This window comes from Sinocyclocheilus rhinocerous, unplaced genomic scaffold (assembly GCF_001515625.1).
Source record: "Sinocyclocheilus rhinocerous isolate Xijiao unplaced genomic scaffold, SAMN03320098_v1.1 scaffold677, whole genome shotgun sequence".
NCBI classification, from domain to species: Eukaryota; Metazoa; Chordata; class Actinopteri; order Cypriniformes; family Cyprinidae; genus Sinocyclocheilus; species Sinocyclocheilus rhinocerous.
Window position 1 is genome coordinate 1,529,257 of NW_015633185.1, and position 11,706 is coordinate 1,540,962.

The following is an 11,706-nucleotide window of genomic DNA, read 5'->3' on the forward strand; positions in this document are numbered from 1 at the left end:
CACTGGCAAGAATTAAAAAGTAATGCAATTTATAAACTTTAGTGACGATGTGACACTGCTTCGATTGTGCAAGTGACAATTCCAATGCGCTGCTTCTCTGCCGCTCACTGCACAGAACAGACGCCGAGAGAGGTGACACTTCTCCGGGAAAGTCAGACCTCGCGTTCGCGGGACAGCACTGGCGAAATCTCCCAACTGAACCATAGCTAAGGTTTATCCAAAAAGGTCGCTAAGTTTGTCTGTATGAATATACAGGATGGCTGGGGGCGGTGGATATTTGTGGCGGTCAATGTGGATATTGTGGATGAGTTCTTCTGTGTCATCACGTTCTATTAGTTCTACAGCTTCAGTTTCTGAACTTTCACGCTTAGTAACATACAGCTGTTCCCTCACCACAGTGCAACAGTGAAAAGGGACCCCTTTCAAACAGTGTAGCGTTCAGAACGTTGTTTTAACTATTGCGGTATTTTAAAAATTCATATCATAACAAAAATAAACACCGGTATTCGGTATGAACCGGTATACCGCCCAGCACTAACAAATACCCTGAAATGGTTTTTGTCATGTTCTGATAAATGCATTATTCATGTGTAGAAACACCGTGAGTGAAGGACAACACAGCCTGTACTCGCTGTACTAGAGATAACAATACAGTACTAGCAATAACATGGTTGTTTTTGATTGGTTTACAATTGAGGTGAATATCAGCATCTTTGAGTAATCTAACATGAATAAGCCTTACAATGGATCTGTCGATTTCTGCATTCATATGGGCACAGATGAATTGTGGGCAATAAGTGGTGGCATCATTATGAATCCAAACAAGTGAAAAATTTGAGTCATTTTCTACACAGCAGTGCTTTTTGTATTTTGAAGGAAATAAGTCAGTTTACTTCGAAAAAGCAATGAAAGAAGATCAAGAGGACAGACAAGATGGGAAATGTATTACCAAGCAGCTCTACAAAGCAAAGTGGAAAATAACCAGGAATGGCTGGACTTTAATAATGTAGCGTAACATTCTTAAATGGTAAGATTGTTCAACAAATGATGTTGACTTTAGGCATTTATAGGAAATTTCAATTAAAAAAAAAAAAAAAAAGTGTTCACACCATCACCAAAGAAAAACTTTAGAAAATAGCTGTAGTAAGTTTGGTCTTAACAAAAGTGCCGTTCCTGATTGTTAGAGATTTTTTAATAGAATCACGGGTAATTGTAGTTTTTCACCAGGAATTAAGTAAAATAATGCAGACTGATGGCTTCAACAAAATCCATATGCTATTGATTAACAACCTCAGAGATCATAACGGGTCTATCTTTAAGTTATCGTTAAAATAAATTTCCCTATGGAGAAAATTAATGTGATTTTTAATTCCGGAACCCCACTCTAGCACTGTATTACATATATACTGTGTAAATTCATTATACATTTTATTTTTTTACTGCCTTTTTTTTGGTCCCATTCTAGTATGTAGATAAAGTCAGCGGACACATGCCACCCTACATGTAAAGACCAGTGCCCCTGTGCAAAGCAATTACATTTTCTTGTGGTATAATTCCCTGGAGCTGTGTATTCAAGCACTATCCCAGTTCTTGCTGCTTCACATCCACACTTGCCTCCATAGCAGTAGCTTAAAATAGAACCCGCAGGACAAGAATGGTTAGCAGTGGCCGGCCTTCAGAAAATTGAAATCCAGGCCAATTTAGTTATAATAGAAATGCTGTGGTACAAGACCATTTGAAACTTCCATTTGAATCTTCTGGAAAAATCTCATATTCATATCCTGTGTGCCCTGTTCTTTGTTTTTGTCCTTGCTCTTAACATGTTCCCTTGAAGCAAAATTCAAGTACAGATATAGTGAGCATGGAAATGAATGAGTAAATTTGGATGGGCATGCCAAAGTAGTTTAACCCTGCGATGGACTGGCCATCCATCCAGGGTGTTTTCCTGCCTGCGGCCAGAGTTTTTAGCCACATATTAGCTTATATGTTGATATTGTATATTTTCATTATTTTAATTTAAATTCACTTTTAATAAAGTGTCTAATAACACTGTTCAGTGTAATCTTTAGCAAATGCCAAAATAAATATACATTTTCATGCTTTACATTGTAATTTTGTGATGCTTACATTTCAATTGTAGCATTTAAATGACGGATTTTATTTTTTAGTGTTTTATTTCTAATTTCTTTAGACAAATTGATATAGAATTTTAATACTGTATTACCGTAATGGTGCAAATTGTTAAAATCTTTTTAGAAACTGTCCATGTGTTAGTAAAAACCTTTCACAGTTTGCTGCCTCTACTAAAGAAGTAGCTCTCTTAAGCACCAAACATTTGCCTTTCTGCACCGAACATGCTCGAGTTCAAAGAGGTGCTTTTGCTTTGACTACTGCTAAGCCACTTTCACAGACTCAAAAGCAGTCAGAGGTTGTCCATTTACAAATATTCCTTCTCTTAGGTGCCAACCATTCCTCTGGAAGAAGTCAGGAGGTGAAAAAAATAAATAAATAAAAGGCAAGGCAAGTTTATTTATATAGCACATTTCGTACACAATGGTAATTCAAAGTGCTTTACATAAAAGAAAGTAAAATAATCATAAAAAATAATCACAAAAATAAAACAAGGAATTTAAAAACTTTGATAATGATTTAAAGGGGTCTTATGATGCTGCTAAAAAGAACATTATTTTGTGTATTTGGTGTAATGAAATGTGTTTATGCGGTTTAAAGGGGTCATATGATGCTTTTTTAAAGATCATTATTTTGTGTATTTGGTGTAACAGAATATGTTGACATGCTTTTATTTTAAATGAATTTAAGACTAGAAAATGATTATACATTAAATACAGTGCAATCAGTTCAGATTGCATAAAATAGTGCAATCAGTTCGGATATCGCACAGTGCTCATTCAATAAATGTACAGCTAAACAGATGAGTTTTGAGTCTAGATTTAAATGTGACTGTTTTTTTAGCACATCTGATCTTCCAAAATTTTGCTATCAATTGCTTCAAAAACAGACATAGTATCTTCTTTTTGATATTGCGGTCGAATCTGTCTGACCTCTGCATAACTTGAGGATGTGCTAATTGCCTCCCTGATATTATTGATCTTCTCAGAAAAGAAGGAAGCAAACTCATTGCATTTGCTGTCAGAGAGCATTTGCATTGTAGTATACAGTAGTAATATATTCAGTCATATAATTTCGAGTAAAACCAGACTTTTATTTTGACGGTTTGTCGTGAAGGTCTTTCAGTTTTAGTTTTAGTTTCAGCGTGTATTTGACGGTATTTTTTCTCAAATGAAACTGCATAAAGCTGGTGAAGTGACTCTCAGAGCAGCTCTGAAGATGAAGTGCATGTGTTCATGTCCTCATATATTGCCTTGTTTTGTGTGAACCCTTGGTATTTCTAACTGACTCAATCCTAATGATCTGAGTGGTCTGTTAGGTTTATATTCAGTGAGCATATCTGCAATGCATCTAGGTCCTAGGCCATTGAGTGATTTATAAACGAGTAAAAGTACTTTAAAATGCCAGTAGCCAGTGTAAGGACCTAAGGACTGGTGTGCTATGCTCAGATTTTCTGGTTCTAGTCAGAATCCTGGCAGCAGCGTTCTGGATGAGCTGCAGCTGTCTAATGGTCTTCTTGGGAAGGCCGGTGAGGAGACCATTACAATAGTCCACCCTGCTGGTAATAAAGGCATGTACAAGTTTCGCAGAATCACTCTGGACCCCTCACATCCAGCACACTCCCTCTTTGAAGTGTTGCCATCTGGTCGACGCTACAGAGCTCTGAGCACCAGAACGACCAGACACAGGAACTGTTTCTTCCCTCAGGCCATCCATCTCATGAACACTTAACAATAACTGTGGAACACACACTATTTATACACTCATACACTTATTTATCTAACACTCAGTCTACACCTCAAATTTGCACATAATATACAGTACCTGTACATACAAAACTGTCTATTGTAATATACCTGCACATACAATTGTCAATTTATATATTTTTATTCCTTATTTACTTTTTTATTTATTTTTATTTTTTATTATCTGTGTTTTTTGTTCTGTCACTGTCATTCTGTTACACTGTGGAAGCTTCTGTCACGAAAACAAATTCCTCGTATGTGAAAACATACCTGGCAATAAAGCTCATTCTGATTCTGATTCTGATATGATATCATTTATCGCTAATTTAGGCTATTTAAAGAACGTGCTTGGCGGGCGACTCAGAGACTCCATGCGGGCTACCAGGTGCCCACGGGCACCACGTTGTTGACCACTGCCCTAGATATTCAAAAGACAAGTACTGACCAAATGACACTTGCTTGCATTGATAGACATCTTTAAATAGAGCAGCCACACCTCCACCTCTCCTAACAGTCCTGCAGACACTCATGAAAGTAAAGTTAGGAGGGGCTGTTTCATTGAGGACTGTTGCACTGCAGCTGTCTTCTAGCCATGTTTCGTTTAGAAACATAAAATCCAGACAAACACATTCTCTGGTGGTCACGCACCGCCACTCGCAAAAGTGCCCCATTTCCAGGGTGGCTGTGTCCCCCTCAGTCTGCCCTCTCAGGTGGAAATCAGTCCACCCACTCACAGCGAACACATCCTTGCTTACAAACCAGTGGATGGTGGAGTCGGTGGGATGCAGCTCGCAGCTCTGTGAGTGATGTATGCAAGGTGTCCAGGATATCAGACGGCACAAAGCCCGTCAACTGATAAACAACTAAAATAAACCAAATAAACAACTGCAGCAACATCTCAATCTGGACCGCTTGTTTTAATTTGGTAGTGGGTGTGGGTGGTCACAGATAATATTCTGAGGAATAATCTATGTGTTTCTTTATGAAGGAGTTGTTTCGATGTTGTTTCGCCTTTCACAGCTTTCTGTTCCTTTCTGCTTTGGCATGCATGAAGGGATGCCGCCTTTTAGCACCTAATGTTCAGATACGCTTCTAGTTAACGGTAGCTGTGCATTATATGCAGTTCAGCTTTTATTCACCCAGAAAAAAAGCACTCTGCTGTTTTGATCAAATCCAGTTCGTTTTTTGCCTTCAATTTTTTTGGACCTTTGGTCCAAAATTACTAATCTGCAACAAGTTTGCTCTTAGTATTGCTCTTTAGTTGTCAGTAAAGCAACAACAGTAATCATAATAAATAATGATGACGATAATTATAGTACAAACAACTGCGTGTTCACCTGACAGCGTTCTGTATGCAGCACCAAAATGGTTTACATGCAAAATATTGTTACGAGTCATTGATTTTTGGATGAATAAATTACTGTTTACCCTGAGGCTGATCCGTCTGATTGCTGCATGAAGCACGGGACCCTGATGGCACCTGCTACATATCCGTGGCATGGACTTTGTTTGGTGTCTCATTCATCCAGTGGACCAGGAATGGCTGAGGGCAGGCCGCTATGGCCTTCCATACTCTCTGGCTAAATGGTTGCTGTTAACACTCATTTTGAATGAGTGAGCACAATGTGAGGTGCGCCGGGGTGACGGTCATTAGACTCTCACATACCGCTACGCTCTCCACTGCCGAGGGACATTTCTTGAGCACGAGAGATTCTACTCTTCAGCCATAAGGGAGAGTCGGGATGCTTTAATGTGACTTTACTGGCTTATAATGTGTGTATATAAACTAGATTTTTTATATTTATGGCCTCTTCACAGCAACACAGATGTTCAGCACAAACATTCAGGCTGATTTCGTATGCGATTTGTCTGTTAATATTAATGTGTATTTAAAAAAAAAACTGCAGATGGACTGAATGAAATTCACTCTCTGACAGTAGGTGGCACTTACAGAAAAGCAAATCACTTGGCAACTTTTACGTTTCTGATAGGGCTGCACGATTAATCGAATGTGATTGTCATGCGTATCTTGTTTTTACTTTAAACTCACTTCATAACGTCAGAGTGTTTGAAATAAATCTTTCTGCGAGATGATGTGGCTTCTTACACAGAATAAGGCACGCAACATATTTCAAAGTATTTTAAGCAGTGATAAAGGCTGTCGATTAGCATTGCATTATTATATACTTTATTATAATAAAAATTATAATAAGACGAACTCAGATAAACCATATATTGTCGTAGTCATGTGTTTATTAGTCACGTTGAATTAATGAAAGCAGTTAAATATTCTGTTTATTCAGCAACCGCTTATAGGCATTTCCTGGGTTTCTTCTGCGAGGCGTATTTGGAGTTTCTGTGTGAGAGCGCCCTCTGGCCTTCGGATGGAGATTTACTACTGATCACAAAACCGTGCTTCACTGAAAGATACGCATGACAATCGCAGCTTCTGCCTAATCGCGATTTATTGCCTTGGCGATTTAATTTCGATTAATCGTGCAGCCCTAGTTTCTGACACTCTGACTCATGAAGGGAAAGTCATACAGTATATACATGTTTTCAAAGAGACAATCACATTTTTTTATCAAACAACACCAAATGCAAGAGCTCAGAGAGCCACATCTGGATTTTTCCTCCGCTAACTCACTGTTATTTGTAAAAAATAGTCATAATTTTTGTGTGAATCTTATTGATTGGCCAGCTGTATTCACAGTGCGATGGAAAAGATATTAGAACCCCTTTCCTTACAAAAAATCTGGTGCATTAACAGCCTGGGAATATTTGTCTCTATCAGAATAGTTGCATTAACAGCTGTTGATTCAAATTTAAAATGTTCATTGCACCGAATTTTGGCACTGAACATTCATCTTGGTGTGAACAGGCCTTTACAGTTTCAAAACTCAGGCTTTTGCAAAGTTGAAGATGGTTAGCAGGGCATTGCTATGCATTGTCTAGGGCAGTGGTTCCCAACCCTGGTCCTGGAGGCACCCCAACACTGCATGTTTTGCATGTCTCCTTAATCAAACACACCTGATTCAGATCATCAGCTCATTAGTAGAGACTCCAAGACCTGAAATTGGTGTGTCAGAAAAAGGAGACATGCAAAATGTGCAGTGTTGGGGTGCCTCCAGGACCAGGGTTGGGAACCACTGGTCTAGGGTATTTTAAATGTTTATTAGTATTTCTGTGGTTTATCAAGTGTTCAGGTAGTTGCTAGGTGGTTGTTCACTGCCCCAAATTCCTGTGTTTATTCTTGTCTCTAGATATATTCTTGGGTCCAGTTGTCAGTATGATTTCACAGTGGGTGGGTTTGTCCTGTGTGATGCCACAGAAATAGAAGCTAAACTTGACAAAATGTCCTGCTGTGAATGGTTAGGACAGAAACTCAGGTTTACATGGAAAAAAGCGTTTATCTTGTAGCTTTACCGCATTGATCTTGGTTAGAATAAATTGTTGAGGGTATCATTTTTGTTTTAATGCTTCCCTGTTAAGTATGATTAAAAAACTGTTCCTCATTATATGGATTTAATTAATTAATTGTAAAGGAACCTAATTGAAATATTCATTCCCTCACTAATTAACAAGTATCAAGTAGGTTTGTATTTGTATTTTATTCAACAAACTTCAAAAAGGAAGGACAAAAGTGAGGAACTTCTAAAGCTCCAGAGATCGTCTGTCTTCAGATTATAGACTTTAATCAATAACAAAAAGCTTTTGCTGTGAATAATCCAGACATGAGTTGCTTTAAGGATGAGTAGCATTTAGAATAATTACATAGCAGGTCATCTTGAATCTTTCTAGAATCTTTTAAAGTGCGTCGTAACCACTTTTAGTCTTTACACAGTGCTGAATCAAAAAGACAAAGGTAATTACAATACGTTTGAGCATTTTGCCAGTAACCTTTAAGGCACATGAATCACTGTTTGGCTTATTCACCCATGCTGTGGGGGGCTTGAAGGATGGATGCAGGGAGCAGGGCATCTCGCACCTCACTATTTCTCTTTAATTGAACCATGATGCCTTTTTATTATTCTACATCAATAGCTTCAGCACAAGAAAGTACAGCTTGTGGATTTGCAGCACATGGAAATGATACCAAAGCCACAGATTCCTTTGGCTTTGACACTTGTGATTATTTTCTATCCTGCAAACATTTACTTGTGTTGTTTTCAAGTTAAACCTGTTTATTGTGATTGTAAAACATAAGAAGCCCTGCAGCCACAAGTATCATTTTGTCTCAGATTGAACTTGGCATTGAGGTGTTTTGTCAAGGAATAATGGGAATCTTACCCAAACCTGTTTGTGTACCTTTTTATGTTCAGATTCTTTTCCTCACCTCCGTCTCTTAATGTTTCCCTCAGGGAGATTGAGGAGTATAATTTATGGAAAAAATTTCATTCCCCTTCCTAGTGTCAAAAAGGTAACTGATCTACAAGGAACTGAGATGGTGACAAAAGTGGCTCTGTTGTTTACCGGTCTGGCTGTCTGAAACATCCCCCACACCCCCCACAGCAGCTGCCTGTTTAATTAGAGCGCCGGGCCCCCAAGAGACCAGCAGCTCCTCCTGCACACTGTATGGAGAAAACCAGACCCTCTCAATCACTCAGGCCCCTAACTGTTCACGCTGTTTACTCAGCCGAGTCTGCACATGCCACAATAGCTTAACAGTGCTAATTGACATAGGAAAAAAGCCAGTGAATAACAGAGGAACATGCAGGACAGGAGCTGTGAAGAGACATCATTATGTCATTATGCATATAGACAGTAGAGGTTATTGGTTAGAATGTTATTCTAGTCCGTCACTGTGATATAAATTTCCCCAAAAATATTAAGCAGCACAACATTTTTTTTTCAACATTGATAATAATAAGAATTGAGTGCTAAATCGCATTAGATTAATTTCTGAAGTATCACGTGACACTGAAAACTGGAATAATGGCTATTTTAAATGTATAACAGGGTATTTTAAGGTATATTAAATTATTTTAAATTGTAATACCATTTCAGACGTGTCTGTCTGTCTACAGTATCTATCTATCTATCGATATAGATAGATTGATTATAGATGGATAGATATATACATAGCTGTAGATATGTAGCTATAGAGATGTGTAAAATGCTCTTAAAAACTCCCCATGTTATAATATTTTTTTAATGTTTATGAATTTAAAAAAATGGTTTTATTAAAATATATATAAAAGGTCATACAATTAGACAAACAACAATTGTATCGGAGAGCAAAAAATTCCAGTTGTGTTCTTTAATTGTCAAGTGTATCTTAGGTACAGCAACAGTATATCTATGGCACTTCATCCATTGTTGTCATTGAGATTCAGAGCTGGCCCCACAGACAGGCAAAGAGCCATGCCCAACCTCTCTTTTCATCTGGGTTTGCGCTTAATGCCTCTACCGAAACATCCATCTTTTGAACTCACATTTTGTCATCTTGTTCCTTCTTTTTACAGAGAAATCTCAAGAAATTGTAGTGGTTTTCACTCTGTTCCACACTCCATTCTTTAAGAATATAAAGCATTGCCTTTTGTCAGAGATATGAAATGCTGATTGTATCACCGTGAGCAGTGAATTTGGACTTCAATAGGTTTATGTATATTTTTCACTGTTGCCATCCCTGACACGCTTTGCATTTTCACAGATTATCTCATATTAGCAAGTCAGTATCTTTTATCATTCTTGCCACTCTGACATCAATTTAACATGGACTTTTACTGCAGTCACAAAGAACCGCTTTGCCGATGGTCTTACGAAGTTCCTACGTCTGTCTGTGGCACGTATGCTTGTGGCATCTGTGTGCTTGTGACAAAAAGAGAGATTTCCTATGATGTTATCTGTATTCCCACAGGGTACAATATGAGTTCAGTTAGCTGTGTTTTTGCTGCTTTGCCAGACACCTACTCAACACTCTCCTGAGCTCTTCAATACAGTGGGTGGACTGTCGCAGCTTAAATCGAGTTTTACTAGCCTTTTGTCGCAATGTGCTTAAACTCCTTTTGTTTGGCCAGTTCATTTTTAGGTGCCAGTCAACTGTAGAAAAATAACTCGGTGCTTTTATTACTATATTCAGGATCTCTCAGTCGTGTGGAGTTGTGAGAGAACTGAAAAATAGCGTTAGAGCACAAACACACTGCTAGTTTGTTTGTTTGTTTGTTTCTTTTTAGTTTACCCTTTTTTCCCCCAAATATTGTATACTATAATGTTTACATACAGTATTGTTTATATATTTTGTAAGTTGATGTTTAAAACTGTAATTTTTGAATCAACCTTTTAAAGGGTTAGTTCACCCAAAAATTTAAATTAGTCTGCTTTTTACTCGCCCCCGAGGCATCCTAGGTGTATATGACTTTCTTCTTTCAGACGAATCCAGTCGGAGTTATATAAAATTAACCCCCCGGAGCCGTGTGAGAGACTTTTTTTTATGGATGGTCGATTTTTATTTAAGTTCTTTTGGACTGAAGCAATGCAACACCAGCTGAGTGGCATTAAACAGCTTGAAAGATCAAAGACCATTTTTAATATAACTCCGACTGGATTCGTCTGAAAGAAGAAAGTCATATACACCTAGGATGCCTCGGGGGTGAGTAAAACATAGCCTAATTTTCATTTTTGGGTGAACTAACCCTTTAAAACCTCTGGAAAAAATGTGTTTAAATACATTGATACATTTTTTTATATACAGGGTCAGTAACTGTACTGTTTTAAATTTACAGTACAATAAAACATTTAGCTGAACCTTTTATATTTAATAATTGTTTTTTAAATTCATGGTTTCTTGTTTTCACAGAGAAATCAAATGATAATTAGCAAGAAAATGCACGACAGAAGCATTTCAAATTCTCCTTCCTGTTGCATTCAGTGAACAGCATTATAAAGCACTGGAGCTTTCAAGTGTAATAATCTATCAGTCAGTTTCCAGAAAACTTCTGGAATGAGACAAGCCTGAATCCAGCGAGGAACAGGTCACGCCAGGAGCCTGTTTTATTATCTGCAGAAAATGACGACTGATTAACTCACCGTTTATTTTGGTACAGATTTTCTCCAGGTTTACTTTGGAATGGATATGAAATGGCTCAGATGTGCATTTGCATACATTAAGGGAGAGGCTGTTGACATTAATACAGTAATTAGTTGCATTCTAATGAGCTGATGGTGCAGCCAACAGCAGAGAGTTGTCTGTGGGTTACTGCCTGACAGCGTTTACTGTAAGTGGGAGTCAGCGGCAGATTGCCTTGAGCCTGGGGACCCTATATGATGATTGTTTTGCCACATTACAAAATGTACTTACTGTGATCCAGTGTGTGAACATTTAAAGTCAGTGTGAAATCAAAATTGACCCCGTTTACTTTTATAATGCACATTTTTTACGACTTTTCTTTTTCCGCTGACATTGCTTAGGCATTGCGGGCAGTTGGATAATGTTTAATAATAGTCAAATAGCTATTCAGGCATTATTTATTTTAGCAACTTCCATTCAGCCCTATTCCTGTATGTGCATTCTAAGAAAAAGCATGTAAAAGAAATTGACCTTTAGGTATACAGCAGCTAGTCACTGGGGCAGAATCTTTATTTATGTACCTTATTTACTCTTAAAAGGTTCATAGTAGTACCTTAAGGGTGCATATTTCTACTGTAAGGTAAGAATATGCACTTTTTAGGGGTAGATAATTTGTACAAAGTTGTCCCTTTAAGAGTACTGCCCCAGTGTCAAGCTATTGTACCCCTGAAGTACCACTGTTTTCTGACAGTGTAATGCCCACTTTTTACTATCCAAATCTGTTCACACTGTACACCCCCCCCCCCCCAATCAAAACTCCTT

General features: G+C 38.0%; 1 protein-coding gene and 1 long non-coding RNA gene across 2 annotated transcripts in view; one reads left to right on the forward strand and one right to left on the reverse strand.

The window, feature by feature from the left end:
* Nucleotides 1-3,563, reverse strand: part of LOC107743544 (uncharacterized) — a 21,625-nt gene extending 18,062 nt beyond the window's left edge. Inside the window, exon 1 of the long non-coding RNA XR_001640409.1 lies at nucleotides 3,554-3,563. This is a non-coding gene — a long non-coding RNA (uncharacterized LOC107743544). The remainder of the gene's footprint in view (nucleotides 1-3,553) is intronic.
* Nucleotides 1-11,706, forward strand: part of LOC107743543 (DNA primase large subunit-like) — a 78,353-nt gene that overhangs the window by 52,280 nt on the left and 14,367 nt on the right. The gene's annotated exons all lie outside the window — the stretch shown is intronic.